The 21,898-nt window shown below is 37.8% G+C and overlaps 1 protein-coding gene and 1 long non-coding RNA gene across 3 annotated transcripts in view; one reads left to right on the forward strand and one right to left on the reverse strand.

The window, feature by feature from the left end:
* The window catches only part of LOC127428935 (breakpoint cluster region protein-like), a 94,056-nt gene that overhangs the window by 17,215 nt on the left and 54,943 nt on the right, over nt 1–21,898 (forward strand). The window lies entirely within an intron of this gene.
* LOC127428957 (uncharacterized) lies at nt 1,180–7,530 on the reverse strand. Its single transcript, XR_007895210.1, has 3 exons — nt 7,419–7,530; nt 4,078–4,184; nt 1,180–3,657 (listed from the first exon to the last, which is right to left on the reverse strand). It is a non-coding gene; the product is annotated as an uncharacterized LOC127428957 (long non-coding RNA).

The raw sequence follows: 21,898 nt of genomic DNA on the forward strand, positions 1-21,898 counted from the left end.
GGGAGAGTTTTCTGGATAAAATGCTGTCGGGTTGGAGGGGAATTTCAGTTATAATAATAACACATTATCAGGTTAATGAGTGCGACTGATGTGTAGCGGTGAAGCTGCAGTCATATCTAGTGAACTGGATGGATCTGAATCCGGGCCCTCTCGTTCCTCTCTGCCTCCACCCTACTTTGGAGGCACATCAGTTGTGTTGAAGGCAGGTGGGTCTGTTCTGATTTAAAGCTCAGAGGATGGGTGGAGCGGAACAGTGCAGCTGGCTGCGACTCTGAGCCATGATGTCTCCTCCTTCTCGTCAGCCAGAATACAAATCAGCCAAAAGCAAAGCTGAGGAACATAACTGTTTGACAGAAGAGGACAGAATATTTAGGAAATTAGTGCCATGTGTGTACAGGATGTCTTAAACTTGAGGCTTGTATTGAATTGGAGGAAGCTGTGGTTTCTCATTCATCTGTGCTTGTCTGTGTTTCTCCTGTTGTTCTCCAGGCGGTAGTGAATCAGGGTTTGGCTAGCTCCTGGTCTCTCAGAGGGAAAATGTTATTTGAATTTTAATGCTTTGGCTCCAGTGTGGTTTAGATATCCAATAAAACTCAGAGTCTTGGCCCTGCTGCTCATACTTTTACCCATCCTGTACCCAGACCAGACTTCTTTTTTCTTTTTCTTTTTTACTTTGCATTTCTTTCATTCTAGGCTTTGAAACTGCATTAAGGCCACAGATTAGCCAAAATCCAATGGCCACAACCAGACACTGCAGCTGTTACACAGTTAAGTTCTAAAGAAAATAGATTCTTGGTCACCATAATGAATAAAGCCTCATGACAAAAGCCACACCACAGTGTCCCTCTGAACAAACACGCTCCAGCCCAAATGTCAAAGTTTATCTTCAGTTATGTTTTCTTTCACTCTCACTCTACTATCCTTCCTCATAATATCCTTTCCTGAAGGGATAGACTTGCACCGGTGACTACTATTGATCCAGGACTCTTTTCCTGCACCACGAAGGACTGCTGTGAGTTTGTTTTTTTTATGTTCCCCAAGCCACAGCCCAAAGCGCTTCATCAGGTAACACAAAAAAGCAGATGTTTTTACTGAATATTTGCCTCAGTCACCATTCACTTTATGTGAAAAAGATGCAATGAAGGTAAATGGCAACTGAAGCTAACATTCTGCCGAAAATCTCCTTTTGTGTTCCAGGGAGAAAAAGACATACAGGTTTGAAACAATATGAGGTTAAATGATGACAGAATTTTTAATTTTGGCAACTATTCTTAGGTTAACCTGCAGAAAATTCAACCTTGTGTTTGACTGACTGGTTTCAGTGGTACTGTATGTTTTCTTGCTAATGTGTATTTGTGACCCAGTTATGGCAGGAGTGGTGTCCCCACAGGGAAAGTGTGTACATACTGTTTCTCAATCCCAAGGCTACATAGTGGTCTGAAGTTGCAGTGTTTTACGAGGTGTCGCATGTCAGTGAGGATGAAGGCCTTGTATCACTCTGTATGCTCATGTGGACGCAATTGTATGTTAAAAGTACATTATAAATGGTCTGGTGAAGTCCAGTTATCTTTTTCTGTGTCCTCAGTTAAACTTCAGGCAATGTCATTGATTTTCAACTGTTTCCTTCTTGAATACAAAATACCACGCTGTGTTATCCGATAGAAAGGATCTCCCCTAGTGAAGCGTGAAGTATTCTTGCGGATATTGAAAAATAGAGAAGTGAGTGAGGGAGGGTGAAATGGAGGAGGGGAACAGCATTCAAGGTGACCTTGTGCATAGACAGAACAAGAGATGACGTTTGATGCTGTCGTCGCTGTGTCCACGAAGCTCTCCTCACTGAAAACACCACCCACATCCACTGAAGGATGAATAAGCTGGCAAATTTCAAATGACGAGTTACAAAACAAAAACATTCAATTTAGCTAAACTGAAATTACTAGATTTAGTCTTTGTCTGTGTGGTGATGAGGACAACAAAACTTTCAGTGAGTAAAGAAATGTTATTACACACAATAAATTGAATTAAGCTTCAGCGTAAAATGGCTTCAGCTGAGACTACAATAAGCAAAATCAAATACAATTTGATGTGACTTAAAATGAGAGCACCTTGCAAACCAGCCAACACAGACGAAATGGAATCAGCAAACATTGGGTTGGGGGAAGGGCCATCTTCTCGGTTTTGCTGTGGACAGTTTTGTCCTAACCTTTTAATAGCCTCTCCTGATGTTGACCATGGGCATAATCAGAATGGTGTCTCTTTGGGGTCCTTAAATAGTCGTGGCTAATCTGTGTTTTTTTTTTTTTTTTTTTTTTTTTTTTTTCCTCCTTTGCCATTTTAAAAGCATACAGTAGTGTCAACAATCAAACAAACTTTTCACTACCTTTTTATTATAACTTGTGGAGTTATCCATTTCTTTCTATGTAAATTAGGCTTATTATAGATTGTGCTTCATTCATAAAAATTGCCCAGAGCGATTTACATGCCACTATTACCACTATTTGAAAGCAGGCAATAAAATGAATTTTATTTAAAAGAGATGTTTGTGTACATTTTCTATCAATCATATTAGCAGTAATTCATCAAAATACTGGAGAAGAGCATATTACTTGGCAGACGGCTTTGTAGTGTTGTCTCAGATAGCTTTGGCCTGGCTTTGAACCTTAGCTTCTTCATCTGTGTTTCTGTTTCCTCCCTGTTGACACTCATTTGTATTTCCCTTCTGGGCTATTTTGTCCTGCTGACCTGACTGTCAGTCAAGTCGTTCACCTCTAGTGTGACCTTTCTGTTTGTGTTTGCGTGCTTTCCTCAGTTCCGAGCTTATTCCGTTTCCATATGTGAAATAATCAGGACATCACAGCTGTAGCTTAGCAGTTATCACGTCTCGTATTGCAGACACAAGTTCGAATCCAGTTTGTGTCTTTTCATCTCCCTCTACTGTACACATCAATTAAAGTGGCAAAAAGGAACTGCAAAAACCTAGGTGACTGATTTTGTGGGCATCTAAAAACATGGCAATATGCTGAAAAAACAGTAAGACGTGGCGCAGCAGTCAAATATATCCGTAATGTAGTTTGTTTACATAAGAAAACTATTAAAAAAACAGCCTGGACAGACACAGTAATGCGTTCTCTTAACGTCCCCTTAAGTGTGATATCTGTTTTGTTTAAGCACAATACCACACCCAGAGTACCTTTTTTTTATTTGGCTTTTCCATTCTACCTTACCTACATACCAGCATCACAAATCTGGGTTTATATGTGATTTGGCTCCAGATTGGAGCAATTACCAGGATGTGGCCCCCTTGTGTCTCACTTTCACACACATACACACACACACACCCTCATCCACTTACCCTGTGCCAATGTGGCCACCCAGAGCTATTTAAACTTCCTAATTATAAGGGCCTCCATGCAGCAGATTACTGACCCAAAAGCTCTAATTATTGGTGCTAATTTTGGGTCATCAGACACCATATTGAGGTGATTGTGGTGGTAACTGTGTTATATGTTACAATGAAGCTGCATGGTGGTGCTATCTGTTTATGCTGCTGTCAGACTGGGGACCATGTGGTCTGAACAAATAAACTCCTCTGTAGGTCCGGTCTGTTTGCCAGACTGGTTAAAGGCAGCTTTGCGGCAATGCGTTTGGATTCTTCACCTGAAAAAAAAAAAAGAAGAAACATGACGCACAATTAATTCCAATAGAGTTTGATGTTAATATGTCGCTAAGATAACAGTGTGATACTCTAATAAGCATAAACACAAATATTAAGTAAAAAACTTTTTTCTTTTTTTTTTTGGTATTGATTTAAAATAGATTCAAAATCAACAAATATCTTTATCATTTTAATCTGCATCCTATCTTGATGATTTTTTTCACTAAACTGGGATTACCTTCTCTGTGAAGGATACATGCAATACTTAGATGTTGATCCCTTAAGGCAGCATAAGGTTGCTTAACTTTAGGAACAGCATTTGTCTTAAAATGCAGCCTAGTAGGAAGCCAGCTCACTAGGTTTTGAAACCGAGCTGATATCTGCTTTTCATGTTTCTTTTTCAGTGATCTCTTTACACTGACCTTTTATAGAGTGAATTCCTGATTAAGGTCATGTTAATTTTCCACTACCCTGGCATGGGTCATTATGTCACTGTCAAACATTCTGTTCCACTCGACTAGGACATCGACTGGAAAAAAAAAAAGAAAAAAAAATTTGGTTTATGATAAATTGCTTTGCTTGGCACATTGTTGAACATTTGTAGATATTGATTAGCTGGTGTGTTCACAGTACTGAATTTGAATGCATTGGTGAATTGGGCTGCTCCTGGCTGACCAGATGAGTCATACGTCAGACTGTTTTTCACTCTGGTTGCAAATATTATCAGCTGAGCACATCAAATCTCACCCTCACTCAGTACATTTACTGCACTGTAAAAGTTTAATTTCATTTGTACATCTTTTTAAAATGTCATGTCCGACATGTCCACCATATTCCAAAATTGTACCAGTCCATTTTTTGCAAAGTCAGGCTTACAAGCCTAGATAATGCGATTGTAGCGCATCTTCGTCCAGCACATATACACTGATCAGCCACAACATTAAAACCCCCCCAAAACAGTGCCAATCCAGATCTCAGAATAGCATTCTAAGATGCTTTTCTTCTCACCACAATTTCACAGAGTGGTTTTCTGAGTTACCGTAGACTTTTGAACCGGTCTGGCCATTCTCTGTTGACCTCTCATCAACAAGGCATTTCCGTCCACAGAACTGCCGCTCACTGGATGGTTTTTGTTTTTGGCTGTTGTACATGAAAATCTCAGCAGATCAGCAGTTACAGAAATACTCAAACCAGCCTGTCTGGCACCAGCAGTCACGCCTCGTTCCAAATCACTGAGATCAAATTTTTCCCCATTCTGATGGTTGATGTGAACATTAACTGAAGCTCCTGACCCATATCTGCATGATATTATGCACTGCACTGCTGCCACACAATTGGCTGATTAGATAATTGCATGGATGATTGTTGGTGCCAGACGGGCTGGTTTGAGTATTTCTGAAACTGCTGATCTCCTGGGATTTACACACATAACAGTCTCTAGAATTTACTGAGAATGGTGCCAAAAACATCCAATGTGGGGCAGTTCTGCGGACGGAAATGCCTTGTTGATGAGAAAGAATGGCCAGACTGGTTCGAACTGACAAAGTCTACGGTAACTCAGATAACCGCTATATACAATTGTGGTGAGAAGAACAGAAAAGCATTCTGAGATGTGGGTTGGTGCTGTTTTGGTGGCACGAGGGTGACCTACACAGTATTAGGCAGGTGGTTTTAATGTTGTGGCTGATTGGTGTACATGTTAATCTGACCATAATTGGCCTCGGCATTGTACACATGCTCCAAAAGACAGACGTGAACGAGATGCATATTTAACACTTCCTCAACTGACGTCCTTCCTTCAAATATTTGTTTACGCATTTTTTTAAATCCCAGGACATCAGCAGTTACAGAAATACTCAAACCAGCCCATCTGGCACCAACAATCATGCCACAGTCCAAATCATTGAGATCACATTTTTTGATTTTTTTGATTATGATTTTATGCACTGCACTGCTGCCACACGATTGGCTGATTAGATAATTGCATGGATGATTGTTGGTGCCAGACAGGCTGGTTTGAGTATTTCTGTACTTGCTGATCTCCTGGGATTTTCACACACAACAGTCTCTAGAATTTACTCAGAATGGTGCCAAAAATAAAAACCATCCAGTGAGCGGTATTTTTGTGGACGGAAATGTCTTTTGATGAGAGAGGTCAACAGAAAATGGCCAGACTGGTTCGAACAGACAAAGTCTATGGTAACTCAGATAGCCGCTTTGTACAATTGTGTTGAGTGCTATTCTGAGATGCGGGTTGGTGCAGTTTTGGCGCCATGAGGGGGACCTACACAATATTAGGGAGGTGGTTTTAATGTTGTGGCTAATCTGTGTATTTCAAGCTCTGATATCCTACTACTGTCATTGGTACATTTCTTTTTTATTTACAAGGTTGGATTTAAACATTTCTATTTTGAGTTGGTACTCATTCTGAAGCTTTTTGTATAACTCCTTGGATTGATATTGACATGGAGATTTTATATCCATGGCCAGACGGCTTAGCTGTCAATAACCCATTAACTAAATTTTTGATGCAAACAGGCTTCTCCTTACGTCATTGGTTGATGTTTGAGCTTATATGCCCCTGCTATAGGTATTATTAAAAATAATATATAATAATAATAATAATAATAATAATAATAATAATAAATAAATAAATACTAAACAGTTATAAAAAAAATTCTGACTTAATGTAAGTAAGCCTTATGTCAGTCATTTTGAGAGAACCAACTAACTGTATCCACACTGCAGACCACAAGCCAGACAGACAGGAATGACACCAGCAATGGTGTACGTGTGAGTTTAGGGGTCAAAAAAAGTCAGAGGAATAAACGTCTTTGCTATGAGCCATGGAGAGGGAGAGACAGACAGAGACATAGACAAGGATGACAAGGAGGAGGAGGAGTGGAGAGATACAGACACACTCTGCAGGGGTCAGACTGCTGGAGCCTTTCCTGTCTCTCCCTCTCTCTCTCTGTCTCTCTCTTGCTCTCTCTCCTGGGGATGGGAAAAGTAATAAGCTTCAGGAGTGGCACTGTGCCCTAAGGAATGCAAGAGCTGCATACAGCCTGTTTGAACACTAATGATTTATGATGGTTATTAAAGAATTCAATTCTAAACCTATTGGTGGTGTGTGTGCTTGCTTGTGTTTGTGTTCAGGGTTGCTCCCATGCTAGACAGACTAGTACTGTGTGTGTCTGTAGGTGTGCTTTATTGCCCATAAGAGGGTGTGTAGTACATGGAAAGAGTTTTGAGAGTGTGTGTTAGTGTGTGTGGATGCCACATAACAATTATTTTGTCTAATTGAACAATTCTATACGAGGCAACCCATACACACAACAGCTGTACAGTTGACATGTCACACAGCCCACTTAGGACTACATTCTGTCCTACATATAAATTTTTACATTAAAATGTGTATCTGTTAACATTAGTTAATGCATTATGAACTAGCATTAACAAACAATGCACAATTTTATTTTGATAAATTTAAATTAAGAAAGATTAATAAATGCAGTAAAAAGTCATTGTTAATTGTTAGTTCATGATTCCCAAAGCATTAATTAATGTGAACAAATAGAAGCTTATTGTAAAGTGTTACTAAATGCATTTTTAGTTAACTTTGACTTTTATTTCCAAAAGAGGATGTCCCTGAATGTACCTAAAAGGAGGGTTTGTCAGACTTTTGTCTGCAAACTATAGCATAGTAAGTACACACACATATAGTAAATACATCCACCATCTCTAGGTCATCTGAGACACTCACATTAGAAGGTGTTGAGATGCAGAAAAGGAGGCGCTGATGAGGAGACCAGGTTCAGCAGGGCAGATGTGTATGGATCTTGTTGTTTCAAGAGGCGTGAAAGAGTGAGTGTTTTTGACAGAGGGGAAAGACAGAAAGAAAGAGTAAGAAAATAGGTCAGCATTGCGAAATTGAGGCTTGAACTGAGAGTTGTGTAATTTCAAATAATATAACAGATGGTGACTTGGTGTCCAAAACCTACACGTGTTACTCCTCCATGGCTGGTACTGTAGTTAACGGGCAGGGCAGAATAAGGTCATGGATTATCTTGTTTTAATGGGCAGCCTTGTGTCTGGAGTCTGGACACACTGTCAGACAGCCAGAGCCCAAAGAGAAGGGGATTGGACTTTGCTGGGAATGTGAAGACATGGAAGAATGAACATGTTTTAAGAGAGGAAGAGAAAGGGAGTGAGTTCCCACAATCTCTCCCTTCTCTTTCCTAATGATAATTTTTCTTGGGGTCAGTGATTTTGTTTTTTTTTCCCACACATTTATATGAATTGAATTATTACATGACTGATACAGTTTCAGAAACCTAATATGGGCACATCTCTTTGTTGCATTTAAGTAGTGGAGGCGCAAATGTTGCACAGAAGAAGTTCAAGTGTTTATCATTGGCCATTACTGGCAGAGGAAAGAAGAAAGGAGAACATGGGCAATGTTTTATGAAAATTCCACTCTGTATGAGTTGTAAAAGCCCAGTTATGACCACACATTACACTGGGAACAAAGCTGTAGAAGCTCAAATTAAATTACATTTAAATCACATTCTTGGCAGATACTTTGTTACAAACATTACTTACAAGAAAGATTTAGTGCAGCAAGGGAATTTATGATAAATGCATGATACAGCTGATTTAGACCAGTTGCCAAATTATAGGACATAAATAAAGTGCAATCTGGAGACCGCATAGACTACACAACATTTGCCAAATAACAGCTGTCCAAGAATCCTAATGCATGGGGGCCTATTGTAACATGCAATGTAACGTTAATGCTTTTAGGTTTGGAAATTCAGTTGGTGCATTACTTTTTCATGAGTCTCTGAGTTGTCTGAATGAGGGGACCCTTGAGCAGTGGGTGTGTGCTTGTGTACTACTGTAAACTTACCCCCTTTTGTGCCAAAAGTGTGTGTGTGTGTGTGTGTTTGTGTTTGAGACAGACAACTCTGACCTACACTCATCAATGATTAATGAACAGCCTCTCCATCAGACACCAAAAACCCACCCTGATACACGAGACTAAAGCCATCCCCTATGCATCCATCTATTTAAGACACAATAGAGACAACTAATGGCCCGCTCAGCAAGCCCTAATGAGACAGCAGGGCCTTTGCTCGAGCAACTGTTATCAATCAGTATCGTAATATTCTGAAACAAATCAATACTCCTTGATGCTCTCAGGAAGCGTCTGATTTGCAAAAATCATCTGATTGAAGATTGTAGTGCTCCCAGGTATGATTTGTGACCTGTGAACTGAAGTCAGAAGTAGTGTACTTCGGTTTTCCACGTGCTGACATGTCTTGCACAGAACGCTTAACACAAATTTCACCATCAGGTCAAGTCATTTGTTGAATGACTCCAGCCAGGCTTCCAAAGCAACCAACTGGCCCAGTTGCTATAGTGGATAGAGTCAAATGGTCACCTTCCTCATGGTCACTATAAGGTGATTCTCCCTCTCAGTGGGGCAAGTAGTGAGTTGTGCATGGATGCTACGGTGAATAGCGTGAGCCTCCACACGTGCAAGGTCTCCTCGGTAATGCGCTCTGCAAGCCACATGATAAGATGCTTGGGCTGACTGTCTCGGAAGCGGAGGCAACTGAGATTCATCCTCCGCCACTCAGATCGAGGCGAGTCACTGTGCCACCACGAGGAATTCAAGCGTGTTGGGAATTGGGCATGCCAAATTGTGGAGAAAAGTGGAGAAAAGGGGATAAAATCTAAAATAATAATAATAATAATAATAATAATAATAATAAATAAATAAATAAATAAAAATCTAAAAAAAGTCAAGTCATTCATTTTAAAGCAGCTTTACAAAACATGATGTAACAAAAAATTATTCTGTAATGTCTGTAATGTCTTAAAGTCTTCAATGAGCAGTTTAAATGAATAACATGATTGAAAATCACGGTTTAAAATTTTTTTGTCTTAAGACCCCAGTGAGCAAGCCAAAGGCGACAGTGGCAAGGAACCCAAAACTCCATAGGATGCTAGTTAATGTAAAAAAAAAAAAAATCTTTGTAGAAACCAGGCTCAGCTGGGGGAGCCAGTTCTCCTCTGGCTATACAGCATGAATATAATTCTAATATTATTTATCTGTGTGTAATACAAGTCATGTATTACTTGGGTAAACTGAGTAGATGTTGGTTGGCAATGTTTAAAACTAAAGGATACTGATTTAACTGTAAGATTAATGAGGAAGTGTCTTGGAGGTCCATCCCAATTTGACTGTGGAAGTGCATGTAGATGCAGTGTCCTATTTTACTTGGCTGATGAAGGCTATATTTGGCATTAATTTATTGTCTATGTATTCCATTTTAAGAGCGTGTAGTCCATCCTATGACTAAGATGATGTAAACAGAGGTCAGTGAGGTGTTCCTTTGCAGTCCGGCTGTAAGCTTGTGGCAGTTCATTATCGTTGAAGTACATCTTAAGTCTGAGGTGCAGACCTATTTGAGTCACTTGGAATCAAGTAATAAATCACATCTTTTTAATTTGCCACCCGGCATTAGCATAATTACGGAAGTGAACTCATTTGCATATGGCACGAGAATTGAAGATTCCGTTTGCCGGAAACACATTGATGTGGCCAAGTGTAAATGGAATGTGCATATTCAAACGGATAACAATCTTATCAGTAAAAGTGCATGAAGTGACCAAGTGTAAATACTCCCTTACGGTTACTATGGCATTTTATGAAAGCATATTGGAGCTATAGAGCTATTCCTTACTATAGCTCAGTATTGAGGGATGTTATAATAGCAATTTAATTTTAAAACAATAAACCATATTCAAATGATGTTATTTTCACAATAAATTTAGGTCACATCTACATTAATCCATTTTCATTTGAAAACTCTGTTTTCACTTCCCTAATGTCATAATTTTCCAATGTATGCAGTAATGGAGTAATGAAACAAAGGAAAATGTTGTTTCAGTGTGAATAAGAGGCAAAAACTTTGCAAAATCAATGCATTTTCAAACGAAATTCAAACATTTGAATGTTTCGTTTTAAACTATTTAAACATGTGGATGTGAACTTTAACATGTGTAATGCCAAAATATTAAATTGTCTGATTCCAGACAAATACTCTGCTCAATGCAGGCAACTTTTGTCTACAATTAATCTCCAATCTCTAATTAATCTTCTTTAGTTATCCAGTTCTACTGTATACACAATTAAGAAACATCCAGCAAATTATCTTTGGCTTGTACATCCTCATATTCTGTGCTGTCTAGTTGCATGTTTAGGTGGACTGAGAGGTGAGATGTCTGCTTTGTGGGTGGCTGACCTGTGGTAATTCCTCTTGGTCTGCTGGAACTGGTTGCAGTGGGCTTGACTTTCTGTCTAGAATTGGAATGGACATTAGGATGGATTTATGTTTTGCATATTTTTTTATAAGTAGCCTAATTAACTTATTGTAATGGTAATTGTTTTTTTGTTTTTTTCTACATGTTGATTTTGCAGAATAGTTCTAAACATGGGATGTGTACAACATTATGAATGACGGTTGCAGATCTTTCTGTGGAGTTCTTGACAATCAAGACTGTTTCAGTCTTCAGTGAGAGATACAGACAGATGAAAAGGAAGTCACTGCATAAATCCAGCCTCATGTTGGCTTTAGTCTTTTTATGGACCTTTTATGTGTTATATTTTTTTGGGTCATTTTATCAGTCAAAGTGAGAAACTGCTTGTCAGCCTAAAATAATGTTTCTTGTGTGTCGTATTGATTGCATGTTGGCTGCTTGAGTGACACATCCATCCCCAAAGAATAGCATCTCTATACCTGAAAACTCTGTAAAGTCATGGATGAGTAGTTTATGGTGTATATTGTTAAGTTTGTGTATTAGCTTTCCCTTCTCCCTTTAGGCTGGTGTGCTCTCTCTACTTTTAAGGGGCATTCACACTACAGTTTGTGCTCCATTCACATTCAAACACATCTGAACGCAGGAGGCTGGAAACGCAACCTCAGTGTGAAGAAAGTTAGCACTATGCTGTGTATCGAAAGTTCAAGTTTGGTGAAATCTAGGGTGGACAGACGTCATGTTTTTCCCAGGACAGTCACGTATTTAAGCACTTATCTAGAGTCCCGACTTATTCTGAAAAAATCGTGTTTTGTCCCGTATTTCCCTCTGCTAAACTTTCTCTCTCACCTATGCGGCTTTCTCATTCACATAAGTATTCTAATCAAAGGTAGCCAAGGATACGGCATGTAAAACCAATAAAATCACACCATGTTATTTGAAGTATATGATTGGATTAAACTATCCAATCACAATCCCCTATCAATAGATGTCCAGTTAGTGAACTAATTGAAGAGTCAGTTTGAAAGGGCACACAGATGAACTTGCAGCTGGAAAAATGTCAAGGATGCGTGCAAGTACATTTAATGAGGATCTTCAAAAAGATTTTACATTTCTAAAAAAGGAGTCACAGTCAGAGCCTAGTAAAGTGAGGTGTGAGATTTGTGGAGCTTGCTTTTCCATCGCCCATGGAGGCCACACTGACATCATGCAGCATATTCATACAAAAAAGCATGTGGATGCTGCTAAAAGTAAGTGTGCCACACTAAGTGTTATTTTTATTTTTTTGGTGAAGCAAAGTTACGAATCTGACAAGGTGCACACAAGCGAAGGACTTTTTGCTTATTCTGTTGTGCATTGCCATAGCTTTGCACATTCATGACCTGAGAAAAGTCTTGCAGGCCAGGCTGGAGGAATCAGTCATAACCCTCTGACATTAAAAAGCAGTTGGATCCCCTGGTTAAAGCTGGTGACATGCGAGCGGATGATTTCTTTTGTGCAGTCAGAATCTTTTATTCAGCATCGGTGGATAACCACCACTCATTCGAACACACAGAAAAACTTGAGTGGACCCTACTGAGAGACATCCCAGCGTGGAAAGACATTCAGAGCAGCCTCGAACACTTCTGCTCCAGAATCCCCCCTCTCAGTTTGACTGAAAACCACGCTCTTTGATGAGTGGGCTTGCGCGCATCACTGAGTGGACAATGAACAAGACGGCCGTGTCTGAGAGATGGACAGATGTTTTCCGTGAGCTGGAGAGCAAGACCATCAACTTCGGCATCTTAGTCAAGGTTGTGGAGTTTGTTTTATGCCTGCCTGGGACATCTGCATCTGTGGAGCGCGTGTTCTCATTAATGAACGCAGCATGGACACCGGATAAATCTCGAGTCATGAAGGCAATGAGAAAAACTGTTGCCAGCGAAAAGTAAAAGGTGACAACAGTTACAGATGCGGATGCACCCTCTACTTTGCATTGATCTGCGCCTAGGTAAGGATATGTCAATTTCATTTTTGCTGGGAGTGGGCTGTCCCGTTTTCCACAAGCAGGAATTGGTCACCCTAGTGGAATCTGACCTGCAAATCCGTATGACGAGAGGACGCTTTACCAATGGGACGTCTTGGCTTAATTCAAAGACAACATATTTCAAAGCTGCGCCTGCACGTTTTATTGTTGCAGGATGTGAGTAGACAATACAGTATATTTTAGCAATTTGAATGTAATATATTTTGTTATTTGTGATGTATTATTTACTTACACCTGAAGCCCTACCACATGACATTATATCATGGTCTATTGCATTTTGCTTTTGGGAGTATTTCTCTGGAAATAACTCTATTTTACAGCAGTTTACCATTTTCGATTAGCTCAGATATATAGTTGAAAATGGCTGGCAAAGGGTTTTGAATGCTGTCCAGCCTGTCTTTTTGTCTGTGTGTGTGTGTGTGTGTGTGTGTGCAAGTGTGTGATCTGTAGGTGATGTTTTTGTGGCTTGAGGGGTGGTGTTGAAGTCTCAGGAGAATTGGCCACATTCAATTTGTGTTATTGAATGGCAGCTTTTGTGAATCCACCCTAAATGTATTGATTTTTCTCAGTGTCTCATGTCAGTGATGACCGACAGCAAACATTCTTTTGTTCTTGTAGGATGACACATGCTGCATTCTCCTCCTCATTATCTCTCTCTCTCTCTCTCTCTCTGTCTCTGTTTTATGGTGATCTGTGCTCTGTGTCATGGTTGTAGTACTATAAAATGTAGCACTGTACAATACACCTACTACACCACCTCCATATCATAGACCTTATTCACAATAGCAGTTTCTTTTTCCTTCTTTTTTCTTTCTTCCTTTCTTTCTGTATTGTAGGCTGTAGTACTGGTTGCTCTCTAGTGGTTAAGTGCTTGTGTGTGCACATGTGCATCACTTTCATCACTTTGACCTTGATGAGTGATCTAATTGATTTTGTTTGCATGCACGCACTCCCAGTGCCCTTGATATACTGTACATTATGTATTTGTGTGTGGCAGCTTATGTGCACATCTGGTAGGAGGTGGTGGCTTAAAGATGGTGCAGCACTGCAGAGGTTTTGTAGCAGCACCTCCTCTCCTTTTTCCCTTTCTCTCTTTCTTTTTGCCCCTCCCCCAACCTCCCTCCACCTTAGCCTCAGACCCCACAGAACGCACACAGAGGTCTTTCCACATAATTTTAGGACACACGCTCCACAGGGAAATCTCCTTTGTTTGACAGAGTCCTGGCTCTGCTGACGGTGTATAGGAAATTGTAAAAGGCTGAACAATGTCAATATATAAAAGCTGAATTGATCACAGGGATTATTGTAGATTTATAGTCAAAAAGCACTTAAATATTGATCTGTTTCTCCCCCACACTTATCGCTTCTGAAGATATAAATTTAACCACTGGAGTCTTATGGATTATGTCATACACATCTGGTATGGCATGAGGGTGAGTAAATGATGAGAGAATTTTCATTTTTGGGTAAACTGTCCCTTTTAAGGTAAACATGTAAATTTTTTTTAATAAAAAAAAAACAAACATTTTACATCAGGAAGACTATTTTAAAATCACTTGTCTCAAAATCGCATTTATTTATTTATTATTTATGATCAATGAATATAAGATGTTGTGACAATACAATAGGGAAAGTAAACGTTCTGTCGACTGGCCCAAAACACTCTCACACTGATCACTGGCCAGCGGGCCATTCTTATTGTTGAACCCTGGTTTATTTTTGTAATTTTGTTTGTTTTCATAGGAATGAGAATTTTAGTAAGAATAGAATTTGGAAAGTTGTAAGAGCAAGAATTATCATAAAGATTTTTTTCTAGAACAGAATTTGGATTTCATAAGAATGATAATTGGATCATAATTTAGTTTTTTCTTTTGTTTTTTTTGAGTTTGAAATTTTGTAAGAATGAGAATTTGTCATTAGAATAAAATTTGGGATTCCTTAAAAAAAAAATAAAAAAAAATGTAAGAATCAAATTTGTAATTGATCATTTTGGTAATTTAGGTTATTTTTGTCATAGGAACAAAAATGTGCATAAGGATGGAATTTGGAATTTTGTAAGAGTGAGAGTTTTCATTGGAATGGAATTTGGAATTTAGTAAATACAAGAATTTTTGTAAGAACAGAATTTGGAATTTCATAAGAATGAGAATTTCCCCAAGAATGGGGGGAGCTTGTTCTTGCTCTTTTGTTGTTAAAATGACATTCTTTACACTGACGGGGCCTGTTTCTTGTGAGTCTGGGTCAGATCTGCTGTCTCCACTGGTGGAGTTTCACAGTGGAGACAGTATCTAAGGTGTCTTTGAGCCAGCTGTTTGGGAAGAATTTTCCCTTTACTTCTATCATAGGAGGGGTTGCTCATTTATGCACAATCTACAGCCAAATTTACTTTGCCAATGTATCCCAAGATCTTACAATCCGTCTGATTACAAGATCATACACCACATACAAACAGACACAGATGTATACACAGTGCTCAGCATTATTGTTGTATACTGTGAAGAATAAGTAAAACACCATGGCAAATGTTATAAACCACGGTAGCAAGATGTTTTAGGGAGATAAAGGCATTAATGTTAGGGGCAATAGAGAAAGAGAGAGGTTAAGAGAGATGCAGAGATGTTAATTGAGGCTAGCTGTTGTTTTTTTGCTCGGCTAATATGAAATATCCAATTTTTTAATGTGGCAGTTCCCACTCTGCCATAGTTTCAGTAGAAGCTCCCATCCTTAATCTCTCAATTATAGCTAAGAGTGAAACAGAGAGAACTGCATTGATCCTTAAATCCCCAAGCCTTGTCTCACAGGCCAGCCGAGAATTTTCTTTATAAACGTGCTCTTTTAACCCAAATTGAATATATTAGCTCTTCCCAAAGGATAAGAGGAAAGAAAGATCTTGTCTCTAGAGCAGCTGGAGGATGTAATAATGTGTTACAGTGGGATGCATCTTCACATCCCACAGTGCTCTCTGTCGTTTTGATAAAGTGAAGAACTGTATTAATGTGACAAAGGATAAACGATGAATGAACCATGTGTTGCTGTGTTGCTCCCAAAAACCAACAACATAATTCAGAGATTAAAAGAAAGGTTTGGAAGACGTCCCCACAACTAACTCTGTGTGTATAGTTTGTAGGTAAATGTGAAGCCCTCCTGCTCTCATGTACAGTATCTCACTAATGTTCTTATGTTATACTCAGAACATTTGCTATCCTTCCCTAGGAAAGCAATGATATTAAAGGAGAGTGATTGGAGACTATTGCTTATATGGATAATTCTTCTATGAAACACAAAAGGAGATGTTTGTCAGATTGTTAGCAATTTTATTGATTGATTATTTTTTATTTGCACGATTTAAAAAGTATACAAAAATGAAATAGCTAAGATAACAATTTATATACAATGCAGGGAGAGGCAGGAAAAACCTGTAAGGGCTTATTAAAGCCTCCACCTAAATAATGTTAATAAAGAACACAAAATTAACATACAGAAAATAATATGACTATATCACAATGATGACAAACTAAATATAACAAAATATGTATCATAACAACAATAAATAAAAATATATCAATATATAAACAAAAAATAAGTAAATAACATGTATATGTGCATGTGTATGCGTGCATACAGTTGATGTCAGAAGTTTACATATACTTAGGTTTAAGTCATTAAAAGTCTTTTTTTTTAACCACTCCACAAACTATAGTTTTGGCAAGTCATTTAAGACATCTACTTTGTGCATGACATGAGTAATTTTTCCAACAATTGTTTACAGACAGATTGTTTAACTTTTAATTGACTATATCACAATTCCAGTGGGTCAGAAGTTTACATACACAAGTTAACTGTGCCTTTAAGCAGCTTCAAAATTCCAGAACATTATGTCAAGCCTTTAGACAATTAGCCAATTAGCTTCTGATAGGAGGTGTACTGAATTGGAGGTGTACCTGTGGATGTATTTTAAGGCCTAACTTCAAACTCAGTGCCTCTTTGCTTGATATCATGGGAAAATCAAAAGAAATCAGCCAAGACCTCAGAAAAATAATTGTGGAACTCCACAAGTCTGGTTCATCCCTGGGAGCAATTTCCAAATGCCTGAAGGTACCACGTTCATCTGTACAAACAATAGTATGCAAGTATAAACACCATGGGACCATGCAGCCATCATACCGCTCAGGAAGGAGACGCATTCTGTCTCCTAGAGATGAATGTAGTTTGGTGCGAAAAGTGCAAATCAATCCCAGAACAACAGCAAATGACCTTGTGAAGATGCTGGAGAAAACAGGTAGACAAGTATCTATATCCACAGTAAAACGAGTCCTATATTGATATAACCTGAAAGACTGCTCAGCAAGGAAGAAGCCACAGCTCCAAAACTGCCATAAAAAAGCCAGACTACAGTTTGCAAGTGCACATGGGGACAAAGATCTTACTTTTTGGAGAAATGTCCTCTGGTCTGATGAAACAAATATTGAACTGTTTGGCCATAATGACCATCGTTATGTTTGGAGGAAAAGGAGTGAGGCTTGCAAGCCAAAGAACACCATCCCAACCGTGAAGCATGGGGGTGGCATCATCATGTTGTGGGGGTGCTTTGCTGCAGGAGGGACTGGTGCACTTCACAAAATAGTTGGCATCATGAGGAAGGAAAATTATGTGGAAATATTGAAGCAACATCTCAATACATCAGCCAGGAAATAAAAGCTCAGTCACAAAAGGGTCTTCCAAATGGACAATGATCCCAAGCATACCTCCAAAGTTGTGGCAAAATGGCTTAAGGACAACAAAGTCAAGGTATTGGAGTGGCCATCACAAAGCCCTGACCTCAATCCAATAGAAAATTTGTGGGCAGAACTGAAAAAGCGTGTGCAAGCAAGGAGGCCTACAAACCTAACTCAGTTACACCAGTTCTGTCTGGAGGAATGGGCCAAAATTCCAGCAACTTTTTGCAAGAAGCTTGCGGAAGGCTACCCAAAATGTTTGACCCAAGTTAAACAGTTTAAAGGCAATTCTACCAAATACTAGCAAAGTGTTTGTTAACTTCTGACCTACTGGGAATGTGATGAAAGAAATAAAAGCTGAAATAAATCATTCTCTCTACTATTATTCTGACATTTCACATTCTTAAAATAGTGATCCTAACTGACCTAAGACAGGGAATGTTTTCTATGATTAAATGTCAGGAATTATGAAAAACTGAGTTTAAATGTATTTGGCTAAGGTGTATGTAAACTTCTGACCTCAACTGTATGTGCATAGTGTGTGTATGTGCATACCTGCATGCAATCTTCTATAAAATGTGTGTACGTATGTATGTGTATGAGCATGTAAGAGTGCCTATAAGGGAGATATTGAATACACCTGTAATGACTCCTGAACAATAGTAATAATACATGTCACTATGAATGAAATAATTAAACCATGAATACATGGACAACAATAAATGGGGAAAAGCAGTTACAAGGCAGCAATTAAGTGATTTTTTTTTTAAAGCATCCTTTGTAACATTTTATAGAAGAAAAAAAAAATTGCCAGTTGAGAAAAGCCATTCCATAATTTGTTAGCCCTGAATTTTAGGAGAAACATCTGAGACAAAGCTGATACTTAATTGAAACATAATTGGGAACTCCTAACAATGAAAGAGAAACATCTGAGCAATATTTATTTTTCTAGGTAAAGTAAATAAGTAAATATAGCAGAAAAGATTAAGTACTTTCTACATTAAAGTTAAAGCATGAACTTGAAAATATTAAGTAAATTCTGATTTAAACATGTAAAAATGAATGCTTTAGCTTATAAGTAAATATAATTATGATTGTTTATCTTTATGATGCGTCATCATGTATCAGTCCTAAAGTAGAAAACCTTGTCATATTTATTTGCCTATTTGATCAATTTTACAGGTAAATAAAATAAGTAAATTTTACGTAACTTTTCGAAGCTGGTGTTCCCAGCATGCACCTGGCTTGAATAATTCATAAGCTTGCATGGTTTCACTGTTTGCAAGTTTATTTACACCAGGTTTATTTTTATTTGTTGTTATATTTGGTAACTTCTTGTTTAGTAAAATCTGAAGTTTATTTGTACTCAAAATGACCTGTTCATGATCAAAAAAATGATCTGTTGATTGTTACTATAACTGTGGTTTGTGCACCAAGTGTTGAGGTCTGCATGCGCAGCTATGTTTCTTGTTCTCATTGCCAATAATGAAAGGTGATGTTGTTTAATAGACCACCCTAGTGAAAAACTAATATACCAAATTATATTTAAAATATATTTATTTCATGATAAGTATACTACAAATATATTAACATATCTATGAACTAATTAAAAGTACCATGTAATTGCACTTATTTCATGCTTTCTTCAATGCACACAGATAAACTTTTATCATGTAGTTTAGCTTTTACAAATGCAATTAGGGGAAGAATACATTAAGTTTTAATATAGTGTACTTTAAGAAAGTAATTCATTTAAGACATTCGAACTGACAATTTTGGAAGATGGTCTTGTATAAATTGGGTGTACAACACACTGTGCATACTGACTACTTAATGTTGTAGCTCCAAAAGGGGCTCCAAAATTGTCCAAATCGCGGTGATTAGTTAAATATCGACATAAATATTAGTCAAAAACCACCCCCTTACACAGTTCGAATGTACACAAACAATATCTGCTTCCGTGGAGAGAGACTGGCTATGTTCTTGTCATTGTTTTCAGTTCACACAAACTGCTGCTCAAACATTTTTTATTTTCAACAAAATGAAATGCTGTCTGTTAAGCCATCGATGATGATACTACTGGAACACTGAATTAGTTCAACTGTGGGATCTTGTGCATAGGTTCCACCTCTTTATGTAGCTATTAAAGTCTCAATCAGACAGTCTTTTGTTGTTTGTGTCTGCATTCAGAAACGTTACACAAGTACAGTATGCCCTGTGTTTTATTCCATTTTTAAAGCAGCATATTACATTCGATATTGCGTGACTTGAAGAGGTAAGGGTTAAAGTAATTTCCTCATCCCCAATAATAGGGTACAAAGCAATATTTGTTCATTAACCTACTTTGTCTAATACTGCTTGTCTGCTCAATCTTGTCTTACTTTGAATTAATAAAAATTTCCCTCTTGACAGAAGAATAAACACAAAACCGACAGAGAATGTAAAACTGTTAATTTGCTTGTTAACATTGTGCTATCAGCATATGGTCATTCTACCACTATCACGCAAGTCAGTTCATGTAAGTTATAACTATCTACATAAACATCTTGACTTATAATATATTAGTATATAACGGAGCATCTCATTATTGTTCTACATGCTTCTACAAACAACACAGAAGCGACAACTAGCCAACCAGCGTGCCCTCATCCACTTTTATTAATTTCTGTCTAGCTGCAAGTTAGCCACCATTGGCCTTTGTAGATCAGTGAATAGATGGACCAATCAGATGTCTGTATTGTTTCACTTTTCTTTGTGCAAAGGGCAAAATGGTACGTTTACCTATTTTAATAAAATGTCAGGTGTTAAAACTTCCAGGAATAAACTGTAATGTCTGTTGATGTTTCTGCTTGGGGACTTGCTATTAGCTGTTGTGTTTGCATAATTAATTAGATAGGTCTGTGTAGGTTTTGGGGACTGTTTGGGTTTTTTATTAGCTAACAATTAAAATTAATTGGGGTTATAGTTATGGTTCAAGTTCAGCTTAATGTTAAATATGTCATTTTATGTTATGAAAAGGGGTTATTTTTTTTAGTTACCCTGGGTGAGATTAGTGTTGCTTTGAGGTAGATGTGATCCTGTGTGAAACAGTGAAAGACAATTCTTCAGTGTTATCATTGTTGATTAATAGTGGTTTAAGACCCACAATGCTTGGTCACACAACTTTCTTCCTAGTAATACTCACGCTGTAATACGTTTAATGCAAGCACCAGAAGTGCATATATTAATGCCAGCCAAAATTCAGTTGTGGTGTAGACCAACAGTATATTATCAGTAAAACATTAATATATGTCCAGTACTCTTACAGTGTATTGGAGTTACAATTGTAATGTCACCAAAATACATTGTGTATTTCAAAATTAAATACAAGGGTAGATATTTAAAGTGTACTTAAGTATACTTGAAATAGTTCCATTTTAGCATAACCAAGTATACTTAACACATCTTTAGTTGCACCACAGCACTGTTTTCAGCAAACTATAGTGCATTAAGTACAAAATTAGTTGTTCCAATTTAGCAGACTTTTAAGTATATAAATTTATAGCCTGCTAGCAATACACTATAGTATACTGAAACACTCACTAATATAGTGTACTTAAGTATATAATTTTTTTCACTATGGTACATAGTATGCATTAAGCTTCCCTATGAAATGCTTTCACATGTCATTTGGTACATGATACGAAACAAAATTATTTGGTACAAAATGTGTTAAGAAAAATTTGGTTCAAATAAAATATTCATTTAAAAATAAGTTTATGTAAGTACCATGTGCATTAGATTTATTAGTAATGGTTACTGTATCAACTGAAATGTTCGTTAATTTTACTCACTTTCATCAATATTATATTATGAAGTTAAGAAGATTTTACTTAGATTTTACCATTAAAATTTACTTAGAAAAACTGTGTGCAAAAATGTAAAAAATCTTATTTTTTATTTTTGTTTCAGTGTGTGCTGTCATGGTTTAAACAGTGTGTGGGTGACCCCGCTTCAAAGGATTTAAAGTGACACAAAAGACTAAAAAAACATTTTTTATAGGGGACTTTTAAAATATACACACCCCTGGTCAGTTGCCACAGAGTTCTCTGTGTTCAAGGCCTCTTTGTGAACAAAACCACAAAATCAGTGTGCCTCTCTTTAATACTTAGGAAATATCACACTATAGTGCCTATA

Source organism: Myxocyprinus asiaticus, chromosome 38 (assembly GCF_019703515.2).
Source record: "Myxocyprinus asiaticus isolate MX2 ecotype Aquarium Trade chromosome 38, UBuf_Myxa_2, whole genome shotgun sequence".
In the NCBI taxonomy this organism is placed as follows: domain Eukaryota; kingdom Metazoa; phylum Chordata; class Actinopteri; order Cypriniformes; family Catostomidae; genus Myxocyprinus; species Myxocyprinus asiaticus.